The sequence below is a fragment of the Nerophis lumbriciformis genome, linkage group LG25, assembly GCF_033978685.3.
Source record: "Nerophis lumbriciformis linkage group LG25, RoL_Nlum_v2.1, whole genome shotgun sequence".
Classification (NCBI taxonomy): domain Eukaryota; kingdom Metazoa; phylum Chordata; class Actinopteri; order Syngnathiformes; family Syngnathidae; genus Nerophis; species Nerophis lumbriciformis.
The window spans coordinates 36,837,127-36,862,716 of NC_084572.2; the positions used below are offsets into that span (position 1 = coordinate 36,837,127).

The 25,590-nt window shown below is 33.1% G+C and overlaps 1 protein-coding gene across 3 annotated transcripts in view; it reads right to left on the reverse strand.

Moving 5' to 3' along the window:
* wipf2a (WAS/WASL interacting protein family, member 2a) overlaps positions 1-11,633 on the reverse strand; it is a 58,280-nt gene extending 46,647 nt beyond the window's left edge. The window contains exons 1-2 of one of the 3 annotated variants that reach the window (XM_061984337.2): positions 11,350-11,629; positions 11,143-11,248 (exon numbers count right to left, since the gene is read on the reverse strand). The gene's annotated coding sequence lies outside the window, so the exon portion shown is untranslated. Of the gene's footprint in view, positions 1-11,142 lie in introns of all 3 variants that reach the window. The other 2 variants (XM_061984336.2, XM_061984335.2) reach the window with 2 other exon arrangements.
* Positions 11,634-25,590: the final 13,957 nt, after the last annotated feature.

Consider the following 25,590-nt stretch of genomic DNA (forward strand, 5'->3'; position numbering starts at 1 on the left):
TTGGCGGGCCAATTTAAAACAGAAATACCATGGTCCGTAAACCAGGCACGGGTAGATTTTGCGCTGTGTGCAGGCGCCAAGTCCTGTTGGAACTTGAAATCTCCATCTCCATAGAGCAGGTCAGCAGCAGGAAGCATGAAGTGCTCTAAAACTTGCTGGTAGACGGCTGCGTTGACCCTGGATCTCAGGAAACAGAGTGGACCGACACCAGCAGATGACATGGCACCCCAAACCATCACTGATGGTGGAAACTTTACACTAGACTTCAGGCAACGTGGATCCTGTGCCTCTCCTGTCTTCCTCCAGACTCTGGGACCTCGAAATGCAAAATTTGCATGGTTGGGTGATGGTTTGGGGTGCCATGTCATCTGCTGGTGTCGGTCCACTCTGTTTCCTGAGATCCAGGGTCAACGCAGCCGTCTACCAGCAAGTTTTAGAGCACTTCATGCTTCCTGCTGCTGACCTGCTCTATGGAGATGGAGATTTCAAGTTCCAACAGGACTTGGCGCCTGCACACAGCGCAAAATCTACCCGTGCCTGGTTTACGGACCATGGTATTTCTGTTCTAAATTGGCCCGCCAACTCCCCTGACCTTAGCCCCATAGAAAATCTGTGGGGTATTGTGAAAAGGAAGATGCAGAATGCCAGACCCAAAAACGCAGAAGAGTTGAAGGCCACTATCAGAGCAACCTGGGCTCTCATAACACCTGAGCAGTGCCAGAAACTCATCGACTCCATGCCACGCCGCATTAACGCAGTAACTGAGGCAAAAGGAGCTCCAACCAAGTATTGAGTATTGTACATGCTCATATTTTTCATTTTCATACTTTTCAGTTGGCCAACATTTCTAAAAATCCCTTTTTTGTATTAGCCTTAAGTAATATTCTAATTTTGTGACACACGGAATTTTGGATTTTCATTTGTTGCCACTTCAAATCATCAAAATTAAATGAAATAAAAATTTGAATGCATCAGTCTGTGTGCAATGAATAAATATAATGTACAAGTTAACCTTTTGAATGCAATTACTGAAATAAATCAAGTTTTTCAAAATATTCTAATTTACTGGCTTTTACCTGTAGACACTTGTGTTGCCTTCATTATCAGACTTATATAAGGCTTTTCATTTTTTGCGGCTGCAGACAGATTAGTTTTCTGTATTTTCCGTCCAATATGGCTCTTTCAACGTTTTGGGTTGCCAACTCCTGGTCTACCAAGTCAAATTCCTTGTGTGTTAATAAATCTGATGGTCAATATAACACCAAAAAGGTACGGGGAAGCCCTTGGCGTTTTGTCATCCAAGTTCTTCTTCATCAATCATTGTGACAACAGTAACTTAACAACTCCTGTGGTCGCCCCCTGCTGGCTGGCAGAGGGAACAAAAATAGTTTTTTTTTATCCTAAGAATATAGCCAGAGTTCGCCCAAATCTCTCTGAGGGCAACACGGAGACGCTAATGCATGCTTTTGTTACAGGTCCTATAGATTATTTTAACGACCTGCTTTCTGGTTATTGCACCTTTACAATTACTCCAAAATTCAGCGGCACGTGTCCTGACGAAGACCAGAAGGCGGGCTCACATTACACCAGTTTTAAAATCTCTGCATTGGCTCCCCGTGTGTTTCAGGATCAATTTTAAAGGTCCTTTTTATGGTTTATATATGTTTTTATGGTGTTGGGCCTTCTTATCTTTCAGGTTTGCTTTTACCCTGAGATCTTCCAGCACTAATCTCCTATTTATTCCCAAAGTCAGGACACAAAGTCCCGGGATGGCATCTTTCCACCATTATGGCCTCAGTCTATGGAACAGCTTGCCAGAGAACGTTCATGTTTTTAAGAGCAGGCTTAAGACACACCTTTTTGATTTGGCTTATACCTGATATTATTTTATTGAAGTCATTTGTATTTAACTTTTTATCCTATTCGGGCGCCTTCTTGTACGCCGTGGCCTGCTGGGGCAGCGGACTGAGAGCGGGCGACTCAAACAGACTGGACAAGCTGGTAAGGAAGGCTAGTAACGTGGTGGGAGTGGAGCTAGACTCTCTGGCGGTGGTGTCAGAGAGGAGAAGTCTAGCAAAGCTCCTAGCCATTATGGACAACACCTCCCACCCACTACACTCGGACCTGGCGGAGAGAATGAGCACGTTCAGTGGAAGGCTCAGACTCCCAAAATGCAACACGGCACGACACAGGAAGTCCTTCATACCGACAGCCATCAGACTTTATAATGCATATGTTCCTTTTTGACTGTACTTGAATGTATAATGTGTTTATATTATTCACATGTGAGTAATGCTGTATAATAGACTATTTATATTATTCACATGTGAGTAATGCTGTATAATAGACTGTATTTATATTATTCACATGTGAATAATGTTGTATAATTGACTGTATTTATGTTATTCACATGTGAATAATGCTGTATAATAGACTGTATTTATGTTATTCACATGTGAGTAATGCTGTATAATAGATTGTATTTATATTATTCACATGTGAATAATGCTGTATAATAGACTGTATTTATGTTATTCATATGTGAATAATGCTGTATAATAGACTGCATTTATATTATTCACATGTGAGTAATGCTGTATAATAGACTGTATTTATATTATTCACATGTGAATAATGCAGTATAATAGACTGTATGTATGTTATTCACATGTGAATAATGCTGTATAATAGACTGTATTTATGTTATTCATATGTGAATAATGCTGTATAATAGACTGCATTTATATTATTCACATGTGAGTAATGCTGTATAATAGACTGTATTTATATTATTCACATGTGAATAATGCAGTATAATAGACTGTATTTATGTTATTCACATGTGAATAATGCTGTATAACAGACTGTATGTATGTTATTCACATGTGAATAATGCTGTATAATAGACTGTATTTATATTATTCACAAGTGAATAATGCAGTATAATAGACTGTATTTATGTTATTCACATGTGAATAATGCTGTATAATAGACTGCATTTATATTATTCACATGTGAATAATGCTGTATAATACTGTATTTGTTATTCACATGTGAGTAATGTTGTATAATAGACTATTTATATTATTCACATGTGAATAATGCTGTATAATAGACTGTATTTATGTTATTCACATGTGAATAATGCTGTATAATAGACTGTATTTATATTACTCACATGTGAATAATGCTGTATAATACTGTATTTATGTTATTCACATGTGAATAATGCTGTATAATAGACTGTATTTATATTATTTACATGTAAAAAAAAACAACCTAAGTGTTTATTGTCTATTGTGAGTGAACTGTGGTGCTGAATTTTCCCCAGGGATCAATAAAGTACTTTCTATTCTATTAATTATGCAACATTGTATTTAGTTATATTGATTTATTTACTGTACATATATATATATTTATTTTTTTTCCTGTTAATATTCATATGTCTTACTTGTATTTTATTCTTTATCTCTACACATGGTTCTTACTATTTTACAAGTTTTATTATTTTTATTTTCCAACATTCCTCAAATGAGCCATCTGCCTCAGGGGTTATCGGCCGTGCTTGCGGGGGCGCTTTTGTGCCTGCGTCCTGGCGGCCACGGTCTGATGACCTCCTGGTGCAGATGTGATAGTGTTTACTCACATGTATCCTCTGTACTCAGCCATGCAATCATTGGTCCATATAGTTGCATATGTGTGTATGTTATGTGTGTGTGTGTGTGTGTGTGTGTGTGTGTGTGTGTTGGGTATCTGTGTCCGTGCGTACGTATGTGATAATGGGTATACCGGGGTATTGTTTTGAACTTTGTAAAGCACTTTGCATCGCATTTCTTTTATGTATGAAAAGCGCTCTATAAATAAAACTTGATTTGATGTGAAGTGGTTAAAAAAGTTAAAAAGTGAAAGTACCAATGATTGTCACACACACTAGGTGTGGCGAAATGATTCTCTGTATTTGACCCATCACCCTTGATCACCCCCTGGGAGGTGAGGGGAGCAGTGAGCAGCAACGGTGGCCGCGCCCGGGAATAATTTTTGGTGATTTAACCCCCAATTCCAACCCTTGATGCTGAGTGCCAAGCAGGGAGGTAATGGGTCCTATTTTTATAGTCTTTGGTATGACTCTGGCATCTGGTCAGGATGCCACCCGAACGCCTCCCTAAGGAGGTGTTTCGGGCACGTCCGACTGGTAGAAAGCCACGGGGAAGACCCGGGACACGTTGGGAAGACTATCTCTCCCGGCTGGCCTGGGAGCGCCTCGGGATCCCCCCCAGGGAGGAGCTGGACAAAGTGGCTGGGGAGAGGGAAGTCTGGGCTTCCCTGCTTGGGCTGCTGCCTCCGCGACTCGACCTCGGATAAGCGGAATAAGATGGATGGATGGCTGTAGAGCTGGGCGATATATGGAATATACTGGATATATGGCGGGTTTGTCTCTGTGCGATATAGAAAATGACTATATGGTGATATTGGAGTATACGTTCTCACACAGTTGCTTTTAGCTGCTGGCTCTTCTCACGCTTTCTTGTCTCTCCTCACAGAGACGTAAAACAAGCGCACCTTCTTACATACGTCACATACTGTCTCGCGTGCAACATCATACGCCCTCGCGGAGCAGAGAGGTAGAGGCATGGGTAAAGTTAGCTGTGATGCTAGCAGTGCGGTGCGAGTGGTAATACGAGAGAAAGAAGGTGCGAATCTGGTAACAAATGAAGGAATAATTAATTCCCAAGAAAACCAGCAGGGGGTCCATCGTCTGGCGGTGGTTTGGCTTCAAGCTTAAAGATGTCGAACAGACAACCGTAATATGTCAAGGCGTTGCTACAAAAAGTAGCATTACTGCTAATTTGTAGCATCATTTGAAAAGTCACCCGCTAGAGAATGAAGAGTGCTTGAAACTCCGCATGTCAACATCTCCGTTCGCAAAATGCCCAAGCAACCATTTCCCCATCAACACCGTATGAAACAAATAGTCAACAACAGAAGGAGATAACGTCCCCAGGAACCTACCACATAGCGAAGGACATACACTATTTGATTTCCTATTATGCAGCTCATTTTTATTTGACACTTATTGAAATATCTTGTGTGACATCATGCACAAAAGTGCACATTATTTGTTTTAAACTATTGTAGTGGCGTTTTTGTACAAAAAGTGCACTTTAATTTAGTGTTGTTTTGATCCGTCATCTTAGTGACATCATGCACAAAAGTGCACTCATAACTTGTTTTAAAATGTCTCTGACAATCTTGCACTTTCTGTTTTGAAATGACATGAATGTTTGTGCCACTGCTTAATAACTGTTTAATAAATACACTTTTAGTTGTGATTTCCATCTCTGCATGAAAGTTTAAAATGAGCATATATTAGGGGTGTAACGGCACGTGCATTTGTTTTGAACCGTTTCGGTACGAGGGTTCCGGTTCGGTTCGGAGGTGTACCGAACGAGTTTCCACACGGACATATTAAGTAGCGTAACGCACGTTGTGTAAACAATGCACACCGAGGCACAACACACGGCATGCTAGCAGCTAACGGGCTACGATAGACTGACCATACATCCTCTTTTCACCGGACATGTCGTCTTTTTCCGAGCTGTCAGGGCGGAGTTTCTTAAATGCTTCAAATGTCCGGCATTTTGAGTTAGGGTTGCGCGTATTTTCAATGTACGTTCAGGGTTAAGAAGGGGTTAAAAACAAAACAAACAGCAGCATTGGTGAGGGAGGGGCAGAGACAGAGAGAGAGAGAGAGAGTTATGATAAACGTGCATGCGTCGCAAGGCTCTGCTTTTTATCCATAGATTTATCACATTTAATGTTTTATTATCTATAGCAGGGGTGTCAAAAGTGTGCCCCGGAGGCCATTTGCGGCCCACAGCTAATGTTTTAAAAGGCCCACGGCACATTCTAAAAATACTATTAAAATAAACAAAAACATAACAAAAGTGAAACAAAAAAGCTTAAAGGTTAAATGTAATTTAGAAAAAGTTGCAATGTTGACTAATAAAACAAAGCTGTTTTTTTTCTTTCAAACTGTCATTGCTCAAAACATAATATTGAATCAAAATCAATGTTATTATGGATTATTAACCTATGCAAGGTTCCCATTACTTCACATCAAATATTCCACTAAGAAAAATATTTTTGGTGGAAGATTTTGCAAATTTGGTAAATAAATAACCAAAAAATGTATATTTTGTTGTTTTCTTACTGTACCGAAAATGAACCGAAACGTGACCTCTAAACCAGTGGTTCTTAACCTTGTTGGAGGTACCGAACCCCACCAGTTTCATATGCGCATTCACCGAACCCTTCTTTAGTGAAAAATCAAATGTTTTTTTTTCAAATTCAAGACAAAGTTATATGTTTTTGGTAACACTTTAGTATGGGGAACATATTCTAAGTAACAAATACTTAATTTAGAGTTATTTGGTTAGGGTCAGGGTTAGAGGGTTCGGGTTATAATAAGGCCATGCCGAATAAGGCATTAGTAAGTACTTAATAATGACTAGTTAAAAACCAATATGTTACTAATTAAGCAACTAATTAATGGTGAATATGTTTCCCATACTAAAGTGTTACCATGTTTTTTTACTGGTGCACAAAATGAACCGTGCATGAACATCACCTTGTTCAAAGAACAAAACCAACACAGTGCATAAACTCACAACAAATTACACACTTGCAAATCAGTGTGACTTCTGCTGTTGCCGTATCCGTAATACGCCGATAGGGAAAAGTTTTTATTTACACGATGGGTCGGGTGTGTCTTGACCTGCGCCGAACCCCTAGGGTTCGATCGAACCCAGGTTAAGAACCACTGCTCTAAACCGAGGTACGTACTGAACCAAAAATTTTGTGTACCGTTACACCCCTAATGTATGTATGTAATGGGGGAATACTTACCAAAACACAATTCATCCTCTGATCATATTACAGAAAAGAGCAGTGCGGATCATTCACAACGTTGGTTATTTAGAACATACTCATAATCTGTTTATGAAATCAAAGTTGCTCAAATTTGATGACCTTGTTAAATATAATACATTAATAATCTTACATAAAGCATTTTACAAATTATTGCCGTCTAATCTACAACGTTTTTTTATAAGACGAGTGCAGGCTCATAACTTGAGAGGCTTTGGATATTTCTTATTGCCGAGAGCTCAAACCACTCGTAAACGTTTTTGTGTGTCTGTATGCGGAGTAAAACTATGGAACAAACTGGACTTACAACACAAGCAATGCCAAACTATTAATCCATTTAAACCAGGGGTGCTCATTACGTCGATCGCGAGCTACCGGTCGATCTCGGAGGGTGTGTCAGTCGATCACCAGCCAGCCATTAAAAAAATAGTCCTAAAAATGAGCGATCATAAATCTTCACTATGACGTCACTTTCGTCACTTGATTGACATTCACGGCACCCGAGGGTCTTCTGAGATGACGCTGGCTGCTGCCAGCTCATTCAAATTACCGACTGGAAGGCGAGAAACACTTTATTTCAACAGACTCTGGCGCCGTACCTGTCGTCAAAACTCCAAAGACCGACTGCACAGTTGCACAATAAAAGCGCTACTTCATCCTGCCTGCGCTACCAAAATAAGAGTCTCAGAAAGCTGGCGTGCACAAGCTAGCAAGCTACGGAGTTTGCCGACAATGTATTTCTTGTAAAGTGTATACAAAGGAGTACGGAAGCTGGATAAATAAAATGCCAAAAACCAACCACTTTCATGTGGTATTGGACAGAAAGGAGGACTTTTTTTCTCCTCCATTCGAAAATGCGGACCTTATCAGCACCACTGTCTGATTCCAATCAATGCAAGTCATCACAATCAGGTAATACACCAACTTATATTCTTGTCTTCATGAAAGAAAGGAATCTATATGTGTTAAACATGCTTGTATTATTTTTAAACACCTTTAACTTGTTAACAATATTAACTATATGTGTTAAACATGCTTGTATTATCTTTAAACACCTTTAACTTATTAACAATATTAACTATATGTGTTAAACATGCTTGTATTATCTTTAAACACCTTTAACTTATTAACAATATTAACTATATGTGTTAAACATGCTTGTATTATCTTTAAACACCTTTAACTTATTAACAATATTAACTATAAGTGTTAAACATGCTTGTATTATCTTTAAACACCTTTAACTTGTTAACAATATTAACTATGTGTTAAACATTATTGTATTATCATTAAACACCTTTAATTTATTAACAATATTAACTATATGTGTTAAACATGCTTGCATTATCACTAGACATCTTTAACCTGTTAACAATATTATCTATATATGTTAAACATGTTTGCATTATCTTTAAACACCTTAAACTTAACAATATTAACTATGTGTGTTAAACATGCTTGTATTATCATTAATCACCTTTAACTTGTTAACAATATTAACTATATGTATTAAACAAACTTGTATTTTCATTAAACACCTTTAATTTATTAACAATATTAACTATATGTGTTAAACATGCTTGTATTATCATTAAACACCTTTAACTTGTTAACAAAAACATATGTTTCATAAATAAGCAAATATAAATTATATATATGAATGAGGTAGATCCCCACGACTTGATCAATTGAAAAGTAGCTCGCCTGCAGAAAAAGTGTGAGCACCCCTGATTTAAACTATTATACAAACATGGGGTCTGGTTCAAATATAGAGATGAGGGTCTTTAATTTGACCTGCTGCTATACTCTGTCTCAAAGTGTTAACATGTGCTCAATGTTTCCTTACCATTATTGCTATGTTGTCTATTACCATTGTTGGTATATTCATTATTCCTACATTATTGGTACAAATTATTGTTACAGTGTAATAATTATTGTTACCTGTGGTAATGCCACTATGATACAACATCTGTATCATAATCCTTGAAGTAAGAGTGAAACTCATGTGAATAATCACTGAATGGAGAACTGGGGGTGGGATTAAATAAATTATCTTCTTCCCACTCCCTTTCAGGCAAAACTGGACAATCATGCACTATTTTAATTTATGTGTTGTCAACTTGTACTTCTTTATGTCATTGCCTGAAATAAATAAATGAAAACAAATGTAGACACATAGAATCATCACACTGCTGTGATTAAATGCATCAAGTGTTCATAAGGCAAAATATCGAGATATACAGGTAAAAGCCAGTAAATTAGAATATTTTGAAAAACTTGATTTATTTCAGTAATTGCATTCAAAAGGTGTAACTTGTACATTATATTTATTCATTGCACACAGACTGATGCATTCAAATGTTTATTTCATTTAATTTTGATGATTTGAAGTGGCAACAAATGAAAATCCAAAATTCCGTGTGTCACAAAATTAGAATATTACTTAAGGCTAATACAAAAAAGGGATTTTTAGAAATGTTGGCCAACTGAAAAGTATGAAAATGAAAAATATGAGCATGTACAATACTCAATACTTGGTTGGAGCTCCTTTTGCCTCAATTACTGCGTTAATGCGGCGTGGCATGGAGTCAATGAGTTTCTGGCACTGCTCAGGTGTTATGAGAGCCCAGGTTGCTCTGATAGTGGCCTTCAACTCTTCTGCGTTTTTGGGTCTGGCATTCTGCATCTTCCTTTTCACAATACCCCACAGATTTTCTATGGGGCTAAGGTCAGGGGAGTTGGCGGGCCAATTTAGAACAGAAATACCATGGTCCGTAAACCAGGCACGGGTAGATTTTGCGCTGTGTGCAGGCGCCAAGTCCTGTTGGAGCTTGAAATCTCCATCTCCATAGAGCAGGTCAGCAGCAGGAAGCATGAAGTGCTCTAAAACTTGCTGGTAGACGGCTGCGTTGACCCTGGATCTCAGGAAACAGAGTGGACCGACACCAGCAGATGACATGGCACCCCAAACCATCACCCAACCATGCAAATTTTGCATTTCCTTTGTAAATCGAGGTCCCAGAGTCTGGAGGAAGACAGGAGAGGCACAGGATCCACGTTGCCTGAAGTCTAGTGTAAAGTTTCCACCATCAGTGATGGTGTGGGGTGCCATGTCATCTGCTGGTGTCGGTCCACTCTGTTTCCTGAGATCCAGGGTCAACGCAGCCGTCTACCAGCAAGTTTTAGAGCACTTCATGCTTCCTGCTGCTGACCTGCTCTATGGAGATGGAGATTTCAAGTTCCAACAGGACTTGGCGCCTGCACACAGCGCAAAATCTACCCGTGCCTGGTTTACGGACCATGGTATTTCTGTTCTAAATTGGCCCGCCAACTCCCCTGACCTTAGCCCCATAGAAAATCTGTGGGGTATTGTGAAAAGGAAGATGCAGAATGCCAGACTCAAAAACGCAGAAGAGTTGAAGGCCACTATCAGAGCAACCTGGGCTCTCATAACACCTGAGCAGTGCCAGAAACTCATCGACTCCATGCCACGCCGCATTAACGCAGTAATTGAGGCAAAAGGAGCTCCAACCAAGTATTGAGTATTGTACATGCTCATATTTTTCATTTTCATACTTTTCAGTTGGCCAACATTTCTAAAAATCCCTTTTTTGTATTAGCCTTAAGTATTATTCTAATTTTGTGACACACGGAAATATTGGATTTTCATTTGTTGCCACTTCAAATCATCAAAATTAAATGAAATAAACATTTGAATGCATCAGTCTGTGTGCAATGAATAAATATAATGTACAAGTTACACCTTTTGAATGCAATTACTGAAATAAATCAAGTTTTTCAAAATATTCTAATTTGCTGGCTTTTACCTGTATATCGTGTATCGTGACATGGCCTAAAAATATGGAGATATTAATAAAAGGCCATATCGCCCAGGCCTAGATGGATAGGACACTGTCTATTTCATTTAAAGGACCCTGACTTTCACCCCAACTAGTCACTAAGGAGCAAAGAGAAGTAGGTCAAGTTGTCCAGAAAGGAGCGAGTTGGCATGTTTGCGTTACATTTAACATGGCGGCCTGTCACAAACAAGTCATCGTGACAGCGACTACATAAATCACAGCAGCTGTAAAAAAAAAAGAAAAGAACAAAGTGTACACTTGATGATAAAAGATGGTGTTGATTTATCAGAATGTCACAAACTACGACATGTCTTTTAAGACTGCTTCCAAAAGTCAGCGGAGTCGGTTTACTCACCTCGAATGGATGAAGAAGTGGACAAAAAGCGCATGAATGAAAAGTGTGGTGGTGGCAGTTCTTGGCTGGTGGTTGCACGCCGGGCTACAGGAGTGACGACAGGCCGCTGACAAGAAGACAACACCCGGGTTAGCTCGCTGAGAGACGCGGTTAGCATTCAGCTAACAGGTTAGCACGGAGCTAACAGGTTAGCATGGAGGTGTTTACTTCCAGCTGTCAACTTTGCACGGCGGGACGTCTTGGCGCCCTTTTTCGGAATCCACGGAACGTTCGAGAGGAAACTTTTCGACACTTTCGGCTTCGAAAGGGAAAACTTTAACCGCACTCTTGACGCGCGACAGGAGCCATCGTCTTCTCGCTGGCTGGTTTGATTCGCAGCCTTCTCCGAAAGCCCGGAAGCGGACGACACAAAATGGAGGGGAAGGCAGTCAACGTGTGACGTTCGCGAACGAGTCGTGTGTTTTTGAACGGCTCTTTTTGAACGAGGACCGATTCGCAGTGGCGGGCCGTTCGTTGGAAAGACGCTTTTGGCAACTGGAAAAAAAATGTGCCAGGGTCAAAAGAAAAATACTTGCCAATCCTCCCGAATTTTCCGGGAGACTCCCGAAATTCAGCGCCTCACCCGAAAACCTCCCGGGACAAATATTCTCCCGAAATTCTCCCGATTTCCAGCCGGAGCTGGAGGCCACGCCCCCTCCAGCTCCATGCGGACCTGAGTGAGGACAGCCTATTTTCAGACAGGAGGACAACAGGGTGACAAGAACTAAATCATCCAGACTAAAGATACATTGTATTATTATGTTTATCTTACCTAAAAATAAATATATTTATTCATTTAAAAAAACAAACTAAATAAATGTTTACTATATTTTGCTAAAAACATCAACATTAATTGTATTTTTATTTTTATTTTTTCTGACTCCTTATTACATCAAGCCATAGAATTATACCGGTACATTAAAATAAACATATTTGAAATAATTAATTTTAAATTATCATAATAATTCATTTAAAATGACTATATTTATTTATTAAAATAATTGTTTGTTTATCAAAAACTTTAGCATTTTATTTATTACATTTTGAAGCTCTCAGAAGTCAAGTTATGTTATATTCATGTTATATTTATGCAAGTTTGAAGTATCAATGATCTAAACACAGTTTTGTTTGCATATTTTCAGGATGTAGATATATATATATATATATATATATATATATATGTATGAAATACTTGACTTGGTGAATTCTAGCTGTCAATATACTCCTCCCCTCTTAACCACGCCCCCAACCACGCCCCGCCCCACCCCCGACCACGCCCCCAACCCCACCCCCCACCTCCCGAAATCGGAGGTCTCAAGGTTGGCAAGTATACCCTAAAGACATGTTTGTTTGTTTTTGTTTGTTTTTTTTTTAAATTTTTCTTTAGACATTTTTTTTAGAAACTATCTCGTGCGCACGAGAAACTTTTTATAAAATTATAGAAAAAATTAAAAAAATGTATAATTTTTTTGGGACATGTATCTTGTGCGCACGAGAAACTTTTTATTAAAAAAATTTTTTTTTTTTAATTATATAACTTTTTTTATACATGTATCTCGTGCGCACGAGAAACTTTTTATTTAAAAAAATTCTGAATTTTTTATTTTTTTTAGACATTTGTAAACTTTTTATTAATTTTTTTTTTTTTTTAATTAGATTATTTTATTTTATTTTTCTAGACATGTATCTCGCGCACGAGAAACTTTTTATAAAATTATTTAAAAAAATAAAAAAATATGTAATTTTTTTTAGATATGCACGAGAAACTTTTTATAAAGAATTTAAAAAAAAAAAAAAAATTTTTTTTTTTTAGACATGTATCTCGTGCGCACGAGAAACTTTTTATAAAATTGTTTTTAAAAAAAAGTACAATTTTTTTTAGACATGTATCTCGTGCGCACGAGAATTTTTTTATAAAAATAAAACATTTTTAAAAATGATATATATATATTTTTTTAGACATGTATCTCATGCGCACGAGAACCTTTTTATAAAAAATAAAAATATATAATTTTATTTTTTTTACATGTATCTCGTGCGCACGAGAAACTATCTTGTGCTTTTTATAAAACAAATAAATTTAAAAAATGATTTAATTTTTTTTTTTAGACATGGACCTTGTGCGCACGAGAAACTTTTTATTAAAAAAAATTCTGAATTTTTTATTTTTTTTAGACATTTGTAAACTTTTTATTAATTTTTTTTTTTTTTAATTAGATTATTTTATTTTATTTTTCTAGACATGTATCTTGCGCACGAGAAACTTTTTATAAAATTATTTAAAAAAATAAAAAAATATGTAATTTTTTTTAGATATGTATCTCGTGTGCACGAGAAACTTTATATAAAGAATTTAAAAAAAAATTAAATAATTCTTTTTTTTTAGACATGTATCGCACGAGAAACTTTTTATAAAATAATAATAAAATAAAAAAGTATATATATTTTTGTTAGACATGTATCTTGTGCGCACGAGAGACTTTTTATAAAAATAAAAAAAATAAAACAATTCTATACATTTTTTTTAGACATGTATCTCGTGCGCAGCAGAAACTTTTTATAAAATTATTTTAAAAATTTTTTAAAATTAATAATTTTTTTATTTTTAGACATGTATCTTGTGCGCACGAGAAACTTTTTCTAAAAAATAAAAAAATCATATATATATATTTTTTTTAGACATGTATCTCGTGCGCACGAGATAGTTTCTCTCTTTCTCTTTTAGGGTTAGGGTTAGGGTTAAGTTAGGGTTAGGATTAGGGTTAAGGTTAGGGTTAGGGTTAGGGTTAAGATTAGGGTTAGGGTTAGGGTTAAGATTAGGGTAGGGTAAAAAACATTTTTTTTAAAAGTAAAAAAAAAGTTTTAAAAAAAGTTAAAATTTTTGTAAGAAATTTAAAAATATTTTAAAAAAATTTAAAAAATTAAAAAATTTAAAAAAAATAAAAAAATTTTTTTAAAAAAATTAAAAAAAATTGAAAAAATTAAAATTAAAAAAAAAAATTAAAAAAAATTAAAAAAATTTTTAAAAAAATATTTTTTTTTTAAATATTAAAAAAAACTAAAAATAATTTTAAAAAATTAAAAAAAAATTAAAAACAATTTATTTTATTTTTTTTAAATTAAAAAAATATAAAAAAATTTAAAAAATTTAAATTTTTTTACATTTTTAAAAAAAAATGTAAAAAAATCTAAAAAAATTAAAAATAAATAAAAGAATTAAAAAAAAAATTAAAAAAATTTAAAAAAATTAAAAAATAAAAAATTTAAAAAATTTTAAAAATTTAAAAAATTTAAAAAATTTAAAAAATTTAAAAAATTTAAAAATGTTTTTTTTTCATTTTCAAGGTAACATTTTTTTTTCAGGGTTAAAAATGATTTTCAAGGTAAAAAAAATGATTTTCAAGGTAAAAAAAATTTTCAAGGTAAAATTTTTTTTTCAAGGTAAATTTTTTTCAACATTAAAAATGATTTTCAAGGTAAACAAATGATTTTCAAGGTAAAAAAAAAATTTCAAGGTAAAATTTTTTTTTCAAGGTGAAATTTTTTTTCAAGGTAAAAAATGATTTTCGAAGGTAAAAAAAATTTTCAAGGTAAAAAATGATTTTCGAAGGTAAAAAAAAATTTCAAGGTAAAAAAAATGATTTTCAAGGTAAAAAAAAATTTTCAAGGTAAAAAAAATGATTTTCAAGGTAAAAAAAATTTTTCAAGGTAAAAAAAAATTTTCAAGGTAAAAAATTTTTTTCGAGGTTAAAAATGCTTTTCAAGGTAAAAAAAAATTTCAAGGTAAAATTTTTTTTTCGAGGTTAAAAATGCTTTTCAAGGTAAAAAAAAATTTCAAGGTAAAATTTTTTTTTCGAGGTTAAAAATGCTTTTCAAGGTAAACAAATGATTTTCAAGGTAAAAAAAAATTTTCAAGGTAAAAATTTTTTTTAAGGTGAAATTTTTTTTTCAAGGTAAAAAATGATTTTCAAGGTAAAAAAAATGATTTTCAAGGTAAAAAAAAATTTTCAAGGTAAACATTTTTTTCAAGGTTAAAAATAATTTTCAAGGTAAATTTTTTTTTTCAAGGTTAAAAATGATTTTTAAGGTAAAAAAATGATTTTCAAGGTAAAAAAAAAAATTTTTTTAGACATGTATCTCGTGCACACGAGAAACTTTTTATTAAAAAAAAAAAAAGGAAAAAAAATCCATCCATCCATCCATCCATCCATCTTCTTCCGCTTATCCGAGGTCGGGTCGCGGGGGCAGCAGCCTAAGCAGGGAAGCCCAGACTTCCCTCTCCCCAGCCACTTCGTCCAGCTCCTCCCGGGGGATCCCGAGGCGTTCCCAGGCCAGCCGGGAGACATAGTCTTCCCAACGTGTCCTGGGTCTTCCTCGTGGCCTCCTACCGGTCGGACATGCCCTAAACACCTCCTTAGGGAGGCGCTCGGGTGGCATCCTGACCAGATGCCCGAACCACCTCATCTGGCTCCTCTCGATGTGGAGGAGCAGCGGCTTTACTTTGAGCTCCCCCCGGATGACAGAGCTTCTCACCCTATCTCTAAGGGAGAGCCCCGCCACCCGGCGGAGTAAACTCATTTCGGCCGCTTGTACCCGTGATTTTGTCTTTTCGGTCATAACCCAAAGCTCATGACCATAGGTGAGGATGGGAACGTAGATCGACCGGTAAATTGAGAGCTTTGCCTTCCGGCTCAGCTCCTTCTTCACCACAACGGATCGATACAGCGTCCGCATTACTGAAGACGCCGCACCGATCCGCCTGTCGATCTCACCATCCACTCTTCCCTCACTCGTGAACAAGACTCCGAGGTACTTGAACTCCTCCACTTGGGGCAAGATCTCCTCCCCAACCCGGAGATGGCACTCCACCCTTTTCCGGGCGAGAACCATGGACTCGGACTTGGAGGTGCTGATTCTCATCCCAGTCGCTTCACACTCAGCTGCGAACCGATCCAGTGAGAGCTGAAGATCCTGGCCAGATGAAGCCATCAGGACCAAATCATCTGCAAAAAGCAGAGACCTAATCCTGCAGCCACCAAACCGGATCCCCTCAACGCCTTGACTGCGCCTAGAAATTCTGTCCATAAAAGTTATGAACAGAATGGGTGACAAAGGGCAGCCTTGGCGGAGTCCAACCCTCACCGGAAACGTGTCCGACTTACTGCCGGCAATGCGAACCAAGCTCTGACACTGATCATACAGGGAGCGGACCGCCACAATCAGACAGTCCGAAACCCCATACTCTCTGAGCACTCCCGACAGGACTTCCCGAGGGACACGGTCGAATGCCTTCTCCAAGTCCACAAAGCACATGTAGACTGGTTGGGCAAACTCCCATGCACCCTCAAGGACCCTGCCGAGAGTATAGAGCTGGTCCACAGTTCCACGACCAGGACGAAAACCACACTGTTCCTCCTGAATCCGAGGTTCGACTATCCGGCGTAGCCTCCTCTCCAGTACACCTGAATAGACCTTACCGGGAAGGCTGAGGAGTGTGATCCCACGATAGTTAGAACATACCCTCCGGTTCCCCTTTTTAAAGAAAGGAACCACCACCCCGGTCTGCCAATCCAGAGGTACTGCCCCCGATGTCCACGCGATGCTGCAGAGTCTTGTCAACCAAGACAGCCCTACAGCATCCAGAGCCTTAATGAACTCCGGGCGGATCTCATCCACCCCCGGGGCCTTGCCACCGAGGAGCTTTTTAACTACCTCAGCAACCTCATCCCCAGAAATAGGAGAGCCCACCACAGATTCCCCAGGCACTGCTTCCTCATAGGAAGACGTGTTGGTGGGATTGAGGAGGTCTTCGAAGTATTCCCTCCACCGATCCACAACTTCCGCAGTCGAGGTCAGCAGAACACCATCCGCACCACACACGGTGTTGGTAGTGCACTGCTTCCCCTTCTTGAGGCGGCGGATGGTGGTCCACAATCGCTTCGAAGCCGTCCGGAAGTCGTTTTCCATGGCTTCCCCGAACTCCTCCCATGTCCGAGTTTTTGCCTCCGCGACCGCTGAAGCCGCACACCGCTTGGCCTGTCGGTACCTGTCCGCTGCCTCAGGAGTCCCATGAGCCAAAAGAACCCGATAGGACTACTTCTTCAGCTTGACGGCATCCCTCACCGCCGGTGTCCACCAACGGGTTCTAGGATTTTTTTAGACATGTATCTCGTGTACACGAGAAACTTTTTATAAAAAAAATAAATTATATATATATATTTTTTTTTTTAGACATGTATCTCATGCGCACGAGAAACTTTTTATAGAAAAAAACAAATAAAAAGAGTAATTTTGGGGGGGATTTTTCGTGCGCTCGAGAAACTTTTTATAAAAAAAAAAAAATTATATAATTTTTTTTAATAAAAAGTATAAAAAATTATATAATTTTAGTATAAAAAATTATATAATTTTTTTTAAGACATGTATCTCGTGTGTATGACAAACTTTTTATATATTAAAAAAAAAAAACTTTTTATTTTCTTTTAATGTTTTTTAATTTTTTTTTTTTTTTTTTTTTTAAATTTGTTTTAACTTTTTTTTAAATTTTTTAAAACAATTTAAAACAATTTAAAACAATTTAAAACAATTTAAAACAATTTAAAACAATTTAAAACAATTTAAAACAATTTTTAAAAAATTAATTTTTTTTTAAACAATTTTAACAATTAAAAATGTTTTTAGGGTTAGGGTTAAGGTTAGGGTTAGGGTTAGGTTTAGGATCAGGGTTAGGGTTAGGGTTAGGGTTAGGATTAGGGTTAAGGTTAGGGTTAGGGTTAGGGTTAAGATTAGGGTTAGGGTTAGGGTTAGGGTTAAGGTTAGGGGTAGGGTTAAGATTAGGGTTAGGGTTAGGGTTAGGGTTAAGATTAGGGTTAGGGTTAGGGTTAGGGTTAGGGTTAGGGTGAAAAAAATGTTTAAAAGTTTTAAAAAAAGTTAACTTTTTTTTTTTTAAAAGTTAGCATTTTTTTTAAAAAAAGTTAACATTATAAAAATAAATTAAAACCATTTAAAAAAAAAAAAACATTTTTAAAATTTAAATTTTAAAAAAAAAATTCAAAAAAATAAATAAAAATGTTTATTTTTTTTTAAAAATTTAAAAAATAAAATTTTTTTTTTAAATTTTTAAACATTTTTAAAAAATATAAAAAATATAAAAAATTAAAAAAAATTAAAAAAATTAAAATTGTTTTTAAAAAAATTACAACAATTTAAAAATTTAAAATAAAAATTAAAAATTAAATTTAAAAAAAAAAAAAAATTAAAAAATGTTTAATTTTTTTTTTTAATTAAAAAAAAAAAAAAAAAATGTTTTTAAATTGAAAAAAATAAATAATGTTTTTTTAAAAATTAAAAAAAAATATTAATTTTTTTTTAAAAATTTCAAAAATTTCAAAAATTAAAAAAAAAATTTCAGTTAACATGATTTTCAAGGTAAAAAATGATTTTCAAGGTAAAAAAAAATTTTCAAGGTAAAATTTTTTTTTCAAGGTTAAAAATGATTTTCAAGGTAAAAAAAATGATTTTCAAGGTAAAAAAAAATGTTCAAGGTAAAAAAAAATTTTCAAGGTACATTTTTTTTTTCAAGGTTAAAAATGATTTTCAAGGTAAACAAATGATTTTCAAGGTTAAAAATAATTTTCAAGGTAAAAATTTTTTTTCAAGGTAACATTTTTTTTTCAAGGTTAAAAATGATTTTCAAGGTAAAAAAAAATGATTTTCAAGGTAAAAAAAAATATGTTTTTAGACATGTATCTCGTACACACGAGAAACTATCTCGTGCACATGAGAAACGTTTTATAAAAAAAAAGAAGTTTTTTTTAATAACTTCATAAAAAGATACATGTCTAAAAAAAAATCTAAATCAAAATGTATTAAAACATTTTATTCCCCCATGTCCCTTTAGGGGCTCCGTAAAAAATAGCAGCATTTGGATTCACTTTTTAATTATTTTTACTCTTAATTGTTATCATTTTTTTCCACTTTTCTGCTTAATTGTTGTGATATGTAAACTTTACAAGGAAGCAATTACTGGTCGCCGTTAAGATAATATGTGGAACTAAAAAATTGAAATGTAATCGAAAATATTATCTCTAGTTAAATTTTTGTTTTGTTTTATTGTACATATTCCTTAAGGTGGTGGCATTATTATTTTCAACTTTCCCTCACCTTAAAAACTTTGTAGCACAATAGTATTTTACAGCAAAATACACAAATAATGAGTAAAAAATCAAATGTAGTTGTGTATATGAAAAGTAATAATAAAGATATAAACATATAATAAGCCATAATTCAAAATGTGAATTAAAAATAGTATTTTACAGAAAAATACACAAATAATGAGTAACAATCAAATGTAGTTGTGTATATGAAAAGTAATAATAAAGATATACAAATATAATAACACATAATTCAAAATGTGAATCCAAAATTGTACATTATAATTCTAACTGGTGTACGCATACACACACACCAGTTAGAATTATAATGTACAATTTCTAATTCACATTTTGAATTATTCTTATTATATGTAAAAATACACATTGAGTATTGATTTTATAATTGAGTAAAAAAAAACAATTATAAAAAGAACGAAAATAATGAGTTAATGTTTTACTTTTGTATTATTTTTACTCTTAATAGTTTCTATTTATTAACATTTTTGGTTAAATGTTGTGATATGTAAAGTAGTTCAGGCGTACACACACACACCATTTAGAATTATAATGTACAATTTTTAATTAACATTTTGAATGATGTCTTATTATATGTTTATTATTACTTTTCCTACACACAACTACATCATTTTTTTTACTCATTATTTGTGTATTTTTCTGTAAAATACTATTGTGCTACAAAGTTTTAAGGGAAGGGAAAGTTGAAAATAATGATGCCACCACCTTAAGGAATATGTACAATAAAACAAAACAAAAAATTTAATTCTAGCTAATATTTTCGAATACATTTAAATGATTTAGTTCCACATATTATCTCAACGGCTTCCTTGTTTCCTTGAAATCGACATTTATGTAGAAAAAAAAATTCGCTTGGAGCATAATAATGTTGACAAACATTTTTATGTTACCGTCGTTTATAAAAGTGCCAAATTTGAACCACATGTATCTCGTGCGCAGGAGAAAATTTTATAAAATTATTATAAAAAATTTAAAAAATTAATAAATTTTTTTAGACATGTATCTCATGTGCACAAGAAACTTTTTCTAAAAAATAAAAAAATAACAATTTTTTTTTTTAGACATGTACCTCGTGCGCACGAGAAAGTTTTTATAAAAAATTAAAAAAATTCTAAATTTGTTTTAATTTTTTTTTTAGACATGGAGACATGCAATTTTTTATTAAAAAAATATTTTTTTTAAATTATATTATTTTTTATTTTTTTTAGACATGTATCTCGTGCGCACGAGAAACTTTTTATTTAAAAAAATAAATAAAAAGAGACATGCACCTGGGGATAAGTTGATTGGCAACACTAAATTGGCCCTAGTGTGTGGATGTGAGTGTGAATGTAGTCTGTCTATCTGTGTTGGCCCTGCGATGAGGTGGCGACTTGTCCAGGGTGTACCCCGCCTTCCGCCCGATTGTAGCTGAGATAGGCTCCAGCGCCCCCCGCAAGCCCAAAGGGAAAAAGCGGTAGAAAATGGAAATAAAAAGAGTAATTTTTGGGGGGGATTTCTCGTGCGCACGAGAAACTTTATTAAAAAAAAATATATATTATTTTTTTATTTTTTTAATAAAAAAATAATATAATTTTTTTTTAGACATGTATTTTGAGCGCACAAGAAACTTTTTATAAATTTTTTTTTTTTTTTTAATTATCATTATTATATTTTTTTAGACATGTATCTCGTGTACACGAGAAACTTTTTATAGAAAAAAACTAATAAAAAGAGTAATTTCTTGGGGCTGGATTTTTCATGCGCACGAGAAACTTTTTATAAAAAAAATAAATTATATATATATATATATTTTTTTAGACATGTATCTCATGCGCACGAGAAACTTTTTATAGAAAAAAACTAATAAAAAGAGTAATTTTGGGGGGGATTTTTCGTGCGCTCGAGAAACTTTTTATAAAAAAAAAAAAATTATATAATTTTTTTTTATAAAAAGTATAAAAAATTATATAATTTTAGTATAAAAAATTATATAATTTTTTTTGGACATGTATCTCGTGTGTACGACAAACTTTTTATATATTTAAAAAAAATAAACTTTTTTTTTTTTTTTAATGTTTTTTAATTTTTTAATTTTTTTTTATTTTAAAATTTGTTTTAACTTTTTTTTTAATTTTTTAAAACAATTTAAAACAATTTTAATTTTTTTTTTTTTTAATTAATTTTTTTTAAACAATTTTAACAATTAACATTTTTTTTAGGGTTAGGGTTACGGTCAAGGATAGGGTTAGGTTTAGGATCAGGGTTAGGGTTAGGGTTAGGGTTAGGATTAGGGTTAAGGTTAGGGTTAGGGTTAGGGTTAAGATTAGGGTTAAGATTAGGGTTAGGGTTAGGGTTAGGGTTAAGATTAGGGTTAGGGTTAGGGTTATGGTGAAAAAAATGTTAAAAAGTTTTTAAAAAAGTTAACTTTTTTTTTTTTTAAAGTTAACATTTTTTTTTAAAAAAGTTAACATTTTTAAAAAAAAAAGTTAACATTTAAATTTTTTTTTAAAAACCATTTAAAAAAAATAAAAATATTTTTAAAATTTAATTTTTTTAATTTTTAAAAAAATAAATAAAAAAAGAATGTTTTTTTTTTTTTTTTTTAAATTTAAAATGTTTTTTAAAATTTTAAATTTTTTTTAAAAAATTTAAAAAAAATTAAAAAAATTAAAAAAAAATTACAAAAATTACAAAAAAATTACAAAAATTTTAAAAAAATTACAAAAATTTAAAAATTTAAAAAAAAATTAAAAAATTACATTTAAAAAAAAAATAAAAAAATAAAAATAATTAAAATTAAAATTAAAAATTAAAAATTAAAAATTAAAAATTAAAAATTAAAAATTAAAATTAAAATTAAATTTTTTTTAAAGATTTAAAAAAAATTAAAATTTTTGTTTTTTTTAAAAATTTAAAAAATTAAAAAAAATTTTTTTTTTTAATTTAAAAATTTTTTTTTTTTTTTTTTTTAAATTAAAAAAAAAAATTAAAAAATTTAAAAAATTTAAAAAATTTAAAAAATTTAAAAAATTTAAAAAATTTAAAAAATTTAAAAAATTTCAGTTAACATGATTTTCAAGGTAAAAAATGATTTTCAAGGTAAAAAAAAATTTTCAAGGTAAAATTTTTTTTTCAAGGTTAAAAATGATTTTCAAGGTAAAAAAAATGATTTTCAAGGTAAAAAAAAATGTTCAAGGTAAATTTTTTTTTTCAAGGTACATTTTTTTTTTCAAGGCTAAAAATGATTTTCAAGGTAAACAAATGATTTTCAAGGTTAAAAATAATTTTCAAGGTAAAATTTTTTTTTCAAGGTAACATTTTTTTTTCAAGGTTAAAAATGATTTTCAAGGTAAAAAAAATGATTTTCAAGGTAAAAAAATATTTTTTTTTAGACATGTATCTCGTGCACACGAGAAACTATCTCGTGCACATGAGAAACTTTTTATAAAAAAAAAAGAAGTTTTTTTTAATAATTTCATAAAAAGATACATGTCTAAAAAAAAATCTAAATCAAAATGTATTAAAACATTTTATTCACCCATGTCCCTTTAGGGGCTCCGTAAAAAATAGCAGCATTTGGATTCACTTTTTAATTATTTTTACTCTTAATTGTTATCATTTTTTTCCACTTTTCTGCTTAATTGTTGTGATATGTAAACTTTACAAGGAAGCAATTACTGGTCGCCGTTAAGATAATATGTGGAACTAAAAAATTTAAATTTAATCGAAAATATTATCTCTAGTTAAATTTTTGTTTTGTTTTATTGTACATATTCCTTAAGGTGGTGGCATTATTATTTTCAACTTTCCCTCACCTTAAAAACTTTGTAGCACAATAGTATTTTACAGCAAAAAAAATGCCAAATTTGAACCACAACGTGTCACCACTTCCGCTCTTAGCGCCTTCAAAGTAAGAGCTCAAGGCATATAACTGTATAATAGTCTATAGCAGGAACTTAACATCACAAAGAGGCAAGTCCATAAAAATAGGTTACATCAATTTAATGGCTTTTGTACTTTTAATCATTTTCCAAGATTTAATTGATCATTTTAAACCATTAAGCCAATTAGAAAATGTCGGTTTTACTTTCAGAAATGGACATTTATGTACAAAAAAAAATCGATTGGAGCATAATAATGTTGACAAATATTTTTATGTTAACATTGTTTATAAATATGCCAAATTTGAAACACAACGTGTCACCACTTCCGCTCTTAGCGCCTTCAAAATAAGAGCTCAAGGTAACAGCCTATAACAGGAACTTAACATCACAAAGAGGCAAGTTCATAAAAATAGGTTACATCAATGTAATGGCTTTTGTACTTTTAATCATTTTCCAAGATTTAATTGATCATTTTAAACCATTAAGCCAATTAGAAAATGTCGGTTTTACTTTCAGAAATCGACATTTATGTACAAAAAAAAAACTCGCTTGGAGCATAATAATGTTGACAAATATTTTTATGTTACCATCGTTTATAAAAATGCCAAATTTGAACCACAACGTGTCACCACTTCCGCTCTTAGCGCCTTCAAAATAAGAGCTCAAGGTGACAGCCTATAACAGGAACTTAACATCACAAAGAGGCAAGTTCATAAAAATAGGTTACATCAATTTAAGTGCTTTTGTACTTTTTAATCATTTTCCAAGATTTAATTGATCATTTTAAATCATTAAGCCAATTAGAAAATGTCGGTTTTACTTTCAGAAATCGACATTTATGTACAAAAAAAAGTTTGCTTGGAGCATAATAATGTTGACAAACATTTTTATGTTACCATCGTTTATAAAAATGCCAAATTTGAACCACAACGTGTCACCACTTCCGCTCTTAGCGCCTTCAAAATAAGAGCTCAAGGTGACAGCCTATAACAGGAACTTAACATCACAAAAAGGCAAGTTCATAAAAATAGGTTACATCAATTTTGTACTTTTTAATCATTTTCCAAGATTTAATTGATCATTTTAAATCATTAAGCCAATTAGAAAATGTCGGTTTTACTTTCAGAAATCGACATTTATGTAGAAAAAAAAATGTCGCTTGGAGCATAATAATGTTGACAAACATTTTTATGTTACCGTCGTTTATAAAAATGCCAAATTTGAACCACAACGTGTCACCACTTCCGCTCTTAGCGCCTTCAAAATAAGAGCTCAAGGTGACAGCCTATAACAGGAACTTAACATCACAAAAAGGCAAGTCCATAAAAATAGGTTACATAAATTTAAGTGCTTTTGTACTTTTTAATAATTTTCCAAGATTTAATTTACCATTTTAAATCATTAAGACAATTAGAAAATGTCGGTTTTACTTTCAGAAATCGACATTTATGTACAAAAAAAAGTTTGCTTGGAGCATAATAATGTTGACAAATATTTTTATGTTACCGTCGTTTATAAAAATGCCAAATTTGAACCACAACTTGTCACCACTTCCGCTCTTAGCGCCTTCAAAATAAGAGCTCAAGGCATATAACTGTATAGCAACTTAACATCACAAAGAGGCAAGATCATTTTAAACAATTAAGCCAATTAGAAAATGTCGGTTTTACTTTCAGAAATCGACATTTATGTACAAAAAAAAACTCGCTTGGAGCATAATAATGTTGACAAACTTTCTTATGATACCATCGTTTATAAAAAATGCCAAATTCCACTTCCGCTCTTAGCGCCTTCAAAATAAGAGCTCAAGGTGACAGCCTATAACAGGAACTTAACATCACAAAGAGGCAAGTCCATAAAAATAGCTTTTAAGGGCTTTTCTACTTTTAATCATTTTCCAAGATTTAATTGATCATTTTAAATCATTAAACCAATTAGAAAATGTCGGTTTTACTTTCAGAAATCGACATTTATGTACAAAAAAAAAAAAATCGCTTGGAGCATAATAATGTTGACAAACTTTTTAATGTTACCGTCGTTTATAAAAATGCCGAATTTGAACCACAACGTGTCACCACTTCCGCTCTTAGCGCCTTCAAAATAAGAGCCCAAGGTGACAGCCTATAACAGGAACTTAACATCACAAAAAGGCAAGTTCATAAAAATAGGTTACATCAATTTTGTACTTTTTAATAATTTTCCAAGATTTAATTGATCATTTTAAATCATTAAGCCAATTAGAAAATGTCGGTTTTACTTTCAGAAATCGACATTTATGTACAAAAAAAAATGTCGCTTGGAGCATAATAATGTTGACAAACATTTTTATGTTACCATCGTTTATAAAAATGCCA